Source organism: Elephantulus edwardii, unplaced genomic scaffold, assembly GCF_000299155.1.
Source record: "Elephantulus edwardii isolate Elephantulus edwardi_28Jun2011 unplaced genomic scaffold, EleEdw1.0 scaffold00032, whole genome shotgun sequence".
Classification (NCBI taxonomy): domain Eukaryota; kingdom Metazoa; phylum Chordata; class Mammalia; order Macroscelidea; family Macroscelididae; genus Elephantulus; species Elephantulus edwardii.
The window spans coordinates 20,016,307-20,024,818 of NW_006399782.1; positions in this window are offsets into that span (position 1 = coordinate 20,016,307).

Below are 8,512 nucleotides of genomic sequence, written 5' to 3' on the forward strand. Positions count from 1 at the left end.
ACACAGCAGCATTGGGTTTTCTGGGCATTGCTTGTTTCCTTGAATCTCTAATAGATACCATTTTTTGTGCTGTGATATGCTTTTTTTGATTAATCAAGAATTATCCTTTTTCCTAATCTATCATCCAGATGTTGTAAATAAGTATTTGGATCTTATACTTGTTATTTGTCAGACACCCTTCCTGACTATAAAGTTCATGTCTAAAATATATATCAAGATTTTAGTAGTAACACTTATAGGTATATGATAATCAATAATTTGCAGACTATTTCCATATATTTTATTTTATACTATTGTAACCATAGTCTCATGCTAGGAGAAAATAAGTATTTACTATCTCCTTTTTCAGATAAAGATACTACAGTTCAGGAGAGTGAAATGACTCTACTCACCACATAAATAGCAAGAGACTAAATGTGAACTTTAAATTCAGAGCTTTCCACGCACATAGAGAGCAATATTTTCTCTCTAGTGGGGAGAAGGTTGGGGTTTTTATTTTTTAAATTAAAGTCTTTTCATTCAGTAATAATTTTGTTTATATGTTTGCATTATGCGTAGTATGTTAATATTTTGGCTAGAAATTGTCTAATAATTGTGGTTGGGTGTAATTTTATGATTTTAGGTTTTATTTGTGAAGGTGGCTCCTAGCATCACTAATTAAAGAAATAGAAGAAAGAATGTATTACTTCTTTAGCTAGTATATAATTTTGGTATATTGTAAACAATCCAACAAATTTTATTGGTTTATTTTCAGTTATAGATCCACTCTGCAGAAAACACATACTTATGAATAGTATACATTACAACTAGAACATTAAGTAATTGTACTAGACGTCCTCCTAGTCCATCCTTGCCAGTAGTAGTCTCTCTAAAAAATCAATACATTTCTGATTATCTGTTTATAAACCCACTTATGTTTACTTTCAAGCTTTTTCATGCCAGTTGAATTTGAATATGCAGTTATAACTAAATTATGCAAACCAATGTAATATGAGTATAAAAATATAAATCATTGATTTTATGAAACTTAATTTGACTTACTTGGAGATAACTTTTTAGAGAAATTACTAAAACAAATTACTGTCTAATTAGGTATAGTCTAGACTGTTGCAAAAAAAAAATTACTGGTAGAGAGGTTTTGCAAGTTCCTTTAAGATGCTAGTGACATATTAAAAGTAGGCATAATAGGTGATATGTGTGTGGTTTAGTCTGGAAGAATAAAGTAAAATTATATTTTGCCATTTTGGTCTTATATCAAATGGTTGGTAAATTAGCATAATGTTTTGTTTTTAAAATATTTTGTTGTGTTTTGGGGAAAAAATTACAAAGTGAGTTTCATTCTTATTTAATAATGTCTGTACTGATACCTTTGACTTGCTTATGGTGCTGGAGAAGAGTATTGAACATTCCATGGACTGCCAAGAGAACAAACAAGTCTGCCCGAGAGAGGGTGAAACCATATTATTCTCTGGAAGCAAGGATTTTGAAGTTCCATCTCACATACTTTAGGCATGTTGCCAGGAGAGACCAGTCCTTGGAGAAGGATGTAATTCTTGGAAGAGTGAGGGACAATGCAGGAGAGGATAACTCTGGTGAGATGAATTGACACAGTAATTGGGGTGATAAGTGCAGGTCCATCGGAGACAGTGAGATTGGCTCAGTATAGGACACAGTTCAGAGCTGTTGTGCATAGGGTCACTATGCAGGTGACTCAACAGCACGCAACAACAATAACATACCTATTGCTCAGAGAGCTCTGGTGGCCAAGTAGTAAGAAGCAGCACTGCAATCCCAAAGAAATGTGATTTGAATGCACCAGCTGCTTCACAAGAGAAGAGTGAGCAATTCTGTCCTGTGTGATTTATTGCCTCTGAAAACCCCCTTGGGGTAGGATCATCTATGAGCTGGTTCCAACTTGATGGCAAACAACAACAATGAAAACAACTTAAGTGTTGTTCAGTGACAGTGGTTGTGCAACTCACAATATGTCAGACTTCAGTGATTTGAGTTCCACATTTAGGTAGGATCCAGAACAGACAGGGTGGTGTGGTAGTAGACTTGAATTCCAAGTTTAAAAGAATTATCACGGGTTCAGCTTGTCTCTACTAGTTCAGTAAGTCTGGCCTTCTTTAGTAATTTGAGTTTTGTTTTATACTTTATCTTCCTGTTCTATCCAAGGCTATTTATTTTGTCTCTCTTTGGAGCAGTAGGTCATTGTAGTTAGATATGTTCTCGTTCTTCTGGTTTCAGGATAAAAATGAAGCTCAAGTAGACTATTATTCCTGTAGAATGTGGAGGATGGACACTTTCCTTTTGTGTGATTAACTGTGTCTGACAAACTAGCTGAAGGGTCAGCTGTGGGTCAGTGCTGACTCGATGGCACACACCACCACCAATAGAAGTTTCTTCTTAGAGAGCTTTGGTGGCCTAGTGGTAAGGAGTTACACTACTCCACCAGCTGCTCCACAGGAGAAATATAGACAGCTTCTTCACATGCAGTTTACAGCCTCTGAAAGCCTGCTGGAGGGTCAGCTATAAGTCGGTTCCAAAATGATGGCACTTAACAACAGTTTCTCCTTTTGTTTTTATTTAAAATAAAATTTTTTTTATACTGGTTTACTTACAAAGTTCATATAGATTGTTTTTCACAAGGAACAATTTCTTCTTTAAGTCTTTGGTTTTATTCTTTTGCTTTTGCCTCATATGGTAAAGAACAATAGTTATAGCTTATATAGATGCTTAAAAACTTCTCACCAAATTAGGGTATAGAACATCTTTATAAGCTACATTATGCCAATAAACTGAGTTGTCCCCAAGAATATGATCCTAAATTCTTCATTTCAGTAATCGTTTCCTGACTAGTATTTATTTATACCTAAGAGATATCTAGAGTGGTGCCCTCAATGTGCTTTCTTTTTCATATGTCTGTGTTGGAGAAGAGTACTGACTATTCCATGGACTGCCAAAGGAACAGACAGATATGTCATGGAAAAAGTGAAGCCAGAGTGCTCTTTGGGGGCAAGATGGCGAAGCTTTGTCTTTCAGGCTTTGAACATGTAGCTGTGTGAGGCTGTTTCTTGAAAAGGGACATCATGCTTGAAAAGATGGAGGGTGAGCCAAGGAGAGGCAGACCTGGACAAGATGAAGTGACACAGTAACTTTAGCAATGTACTTTAGTGTGACAGAGATGATGAGGATGGCACAGGAGATGGTGGGGTTCAGGTTAGCTGTTCATAGGGTCTCTATGGGTTGTACTCCACTTGATGGCACCTAACAACAACAACAACATATATGTGGCACACAGACCATGAGTGTAGGCATTTACCTAAGGAGATACATATACTTGTGCATCTGTATAGCAATATGTGTTTACTTTTGCATCTATATCTGTCTGTGTAACCACACACGTATTTTTTAGTTTTTATTGTTGCAAAATTATGTATGTTGTAACTTTAGGGAAAATATTCCCTTATTCTTGTGTACTTCATACTGTCAAGTTTTACCTTACTCAACTTGTTCTGACTTTATGCTTATTCAGTATTTCTTTACTTGTTATCAAAACATCAAAAAGCAGATACTTTTCTGCTGTCTAGAGAGTGACCCCTTTCTTTCTATCCCTCACATGCCTCTTAATTACCAGAGTGTTACTTACTATATTTATGCCTATTCTCATCTTTTTGTAATGGTGAAATCATACATCACTGTTTTTTTGTAAATTGACTTATTTTAATCTAGTATAACATCCGAAGAATCAGTGGGATATCAAGCAGCGTGTTTCAACAAACAGAGGCAGCCCTAGATGAGCTCACCAGCCTATGCCAGGACATTAGGAGGACAGCTACCTGACCAACTGATGGAGATCCATTATTGAGTCCATTCCCAAAAATGGTGATCAGTCAGAAGTAGAAATTATTCAACAATATTATTAACATATCACATAACAACATCACATACATGTCAAATCTTACTGAAGATCATAAAAAAGTGGCTAGAACAGTATGTCAGCAGAGAACTACAAGAAATGCTGGCAGGATTTAAAAGAAGCCATGGCATGAGGATATCATGCTAATGTCTGATGGATCTTGGCTGAAGGACAACAATACCAAAAGGATGTCTATATTTATTTTATTGATTGTGCAAAAGATTTTGATTGTGTGGAGTGAAGTCCCAGAACACTTAATTATATTCATAGGAAACCTATTCAAGAAGCTTTTGCCTGAACAGAGTAAAGGAACACTTCATGGCTTAAAATCAGGAAAATTGTGTATCAAGGCTATATCTTCTCTCCATATCTGTTCAGTCTGTATGTAGAACAAATTATTTGAGAAGCTAGGTTATGTGAAGAAGAATGTGACATTAGGATGAGAGGAAGGCTCATCAACAACCTGCATTATGCAGATGACACACACCTTGCTAACTGAAAGTGAAGAGGACTTGAAATTCTTGCTCCAAAGGATCAAAGATAACAGATTTCAATATGGATCATATCCCAACATCGAAAAACCCAAGATCCTCACCACTAAAGTGATACTAACATCATGATAGATGGAGAAGAGAGAGAAATTTTTAATTATTTAATTTTGCTTGGTCCGTTATAAACATCCTTGGCACCAGCCAACAGCAAAGAAATCAGATATATTGCATTTGGGAAGGTCTGCTGTCAGTCTCTAAAGTGCTGAACAGTGATATCACTTTAAAGACTAAGGTGTAAGTTGTTGATGTTAAGTGCCATCGAGTCGTAGATGACTCATAGTACAACCCTATGAACTAAAGTCCTGAACATGTGTAATTTTCATTGTTTCTCCAAGTTCATAGAGTTTCTGGAGGCAAACTAATTTAGAAGTGGATGTCATTCCTGCTTTAATTTGAGAGCTCCACCAAGTACTGTCCATAATGGGTAACCATAATCACATTTGACACTTCAGTGTTACAGAGTTCAGCATCACGGCAACCATGAGTTATTTCTGTACCACAGATTGACAGACCAGTGCTATACCACTTTGAGGATGCTTGACTGAACATAATTAAAACCAGCCCCAAATTGGTGACCAAATGCCTTTTTAAATAAGAGGCCAAATCCAGTTAGCTCACACCCAATTGTGAGCAACAGACCACACCTAAGCCTCAACCCAAACAGAAAACACACCTTTGTAGATTCCAGCTGCTCCACTCATCTTCCTGAACTGGAACACAGCCCCAAACTGAGAACCAAATATCTTTTTAAATATGAGGCCTAATCCAATCAGTTTACATACAATAATGAGCAACAGACCACACAACCAAGCCTCAGTCCAAACAAAAAGCGCACCTTTGTAGAATCCAACTGCTCCACTCCTTCCTGAACTGGAATGCAGCCCCAAACTGGCAACCAAATGCTTTTTTAAATATGAGGCCAAATCAAATCAGCTCACACCCAATTGCAAGCAACAGATCACACCCAAGCCTCAACCAAAATACTAAACTATAATCTTTTCAATAACTTGTTATGCATCTGCAAATTAGACAGTGAATAAGGATGAAATAAGAAGAATTGATGTCTTTGAATTGTGGTGTTGGAGAAGAGTTCTGACCATCCCAAGGATTACCAAAAGACAAACTTGTGTTGTAAAATGTACATCCAGAGTTACAAACATTGAAATTTTGTGACATGTATTTTGGGAGCATTGTTAGGAGTAGTCAAGCCTTGCAAAAAGACATCATGCTTGGAAAGGTGAAGGGTCAGTGAAGGAGGGGGAGACTCTCAATGAGATGGATTAACATAGTGACTAACAGTGGGCTCGAATATGTTAGACATGGTCAGAACGGCACAGTCTAGGACAGAGTTTAGATCAATTGTTCATAAGGTTGCCATGAGTTGTAGTCACCTCAACAACACTTAACTACAATGATGACCTCCACATTAATTACATCAGAGTACAATTTAAGACCATCATTGTGCTTTATGACTGAATAATATTTCATTGTATGCACCATGGTTTATTGTTTCTATTTTTCAAGTTAATTTCTCTGTAGATGGGCAGTTAGATTGTTTCCATCTTTTTTGCTGTTGTGAATAATGTTGCAGTGACTATAAGCAATCATCTATATGTTTATGTCAGTTTAATGTCTCTCCGCTGGAGAGAGGATGAGAGACACCCAAATATGGAGGACTCTCCTTCATAGGGTCGCTATGAGTCACCTGTGACTCGACAGCACTTAACAACAACAGTGTCTCTAGGATATGTCTAAGAGTCTAATTGTTGGCTCATAGTGTATTTGTGTTTCTAGATTTTTAGAAAGCTCTATACCATTTTCCATACTAGTAGAAATAATTTATAGTCCTTCCAGCAGTAGAATAGTATTTTGATCTCATCACAACATTGCTAGTATTTTTTGGTTACTGGGTTTTTTTTTTAATTTTTTGAGATTATTTTTAATCAGCACAATTTTTTCAGGAATTAGATCGTTATCTCACTGTGGTTTTATTTAAGTCTATATAATTGCTAATCATAATGAACATCTTTTTATGTGTTTGTGGGCATTTGTCCTCTTAGGTGAAGTATTTGTTCATGTCAGTTGCCAATTTTGAAATTGTGTTATTTGTCATTTGTTATTGAATTGTAGAAAACATATACTTTAGAGAATAAATCCTTATAAGGTATATCATTCTCAAATATATTTTTCCTCTATTCTAAAGGTTTCATTTTTGATAATCATGAAGAGGCCCTTGTTAGCTGTGTCTGTTGCTTATGCGTTTGTAGTTGTGCTTGGTAATCTATAATCATTTAGTCATTGTAATAAATTATGCTCATTAATGGACATTAATATTATAAAACAAAATGTCTGAATGATTTTATGAAAAAATAGTATGATTTGTAAGCTTTCACACAAGTAAAAACATGAAAATAAATCCCATGTTGTTTTTAAGTACACTTGAGTATAACTCACAGTGGTCAAAAGAAGGTGGCTAATATTATTATTTTTGTAATTTCTGTTAGTGTCGTCCTCTTAGATCACTTGTAGGGCTTAATGTACATTTAAAATCTTCATGATCCTGCCACAGTTATTGGAATATTCAGTATTAAAAATAAAAGTTCTATATGGGTTAACAGTGACATTCTATTTCCCAGCCACACTTCCTCCCACCTCCTTCACTCTTTGTATTAGCTTGATAAGATGAGGAAGCTTGACTAGTCTGTTTTTAGGAAAAGCTGAAATCTGAAAATCTTTGTAAATGAAACATAAATTAAAGGTCCCTGTGTCTTCTCAGCTTAAGAGTGTCCAAAGCATTATGATTATTGAGGTTTAAAAGTGTGCTGATAGAGTTGTGTGGAGTGCTTACGTGACACGTGCATGTACTGAGTCTAGATCTAACCAATGCATTGTTCACTTAAGAAAACATAAAACTTCACATACTTCTTCTCTCTCACAGTTGTAAATAGAGAGCAAACAGAAGAAAGAGAAAAATATTTAACAAATCCCTAGTAGCTAAACTAGAATTGTGGTTTGATAGCAGAATACTGATAGTAACGGTAGGCGTTGTATTGTATGCCATCAATTCTTAAATGTTTCTGCTGACTGCTAGGTTACAAGTTTTCATTAATAAATCCACATTTAGCAACTGCTTTGGGGAGGAGAATTAATCCTTTACTTGATTTTTTCCTCACAGAAAGCTGGCACACACATTTTCATATGACTTCACAACCTGTTTTTCTACCAAGAATGTGCTGTTAGCCTGAAAGAGACATCACCAATATTTCTAGTAATATTTCAACTTGGTTTAAATTTAGGTTTAATTATTGATTCAGTGCTGATGGCATAGGAGTGACTGCACTGTCAACAATTTTATTTTTCTTTAAAAATGAGTATATTCATTTTTTATAGATGATTTTCAAGACATTTTACTAATCATTAAAAATAAGGTAAATGAGTTGGTGGTGTTGGGTGCTGTGGAGTCGAGTATGACTCATTGTGACTCTCTGAATTAAGTACCTGAACCTTATTAATACTGTGCCATCCTCATCATCCTCTCTTATCTGATGCATTGAATTCATTTCTGCGTTCACTGTGTCTATCCATCTGGTTGGTGATCTTCCTCTCTTTCGCTGATTTTCCACTTTGCCAAGCATGGTATCTTTTACCAAGAAATAACCTCTACCAGCCCAAAGAATGACAGATGAAGTTTCACCATTTTTGTTGAAATTCAAGAACATTTCCCAGCATTGAGAATTTGTTCAACGTGGTATGCTGTTGTCATTATGTAACATCAAGTTGAAATCCACTCAAACCTGACCCTCAAACAGGCTTGCAAAGGCAATAAACCACCCTAGGAGGTGATTGCCCAGCTTCCTTCTTCAGAGCAGCTGGTGGATATCAACCTCTTGTCTTTGAGTTGACAATATAGTTTCTTATGTTTAAGCCTCAAATTCAAACCTCGAGTTACTATAATTAAGGATGCTTTCGGCAGAATGTTAAATGATCCTGGAAGTATTAAAAAAAGATGGAAGGAATATACTGAGTCACTGTATCGAAA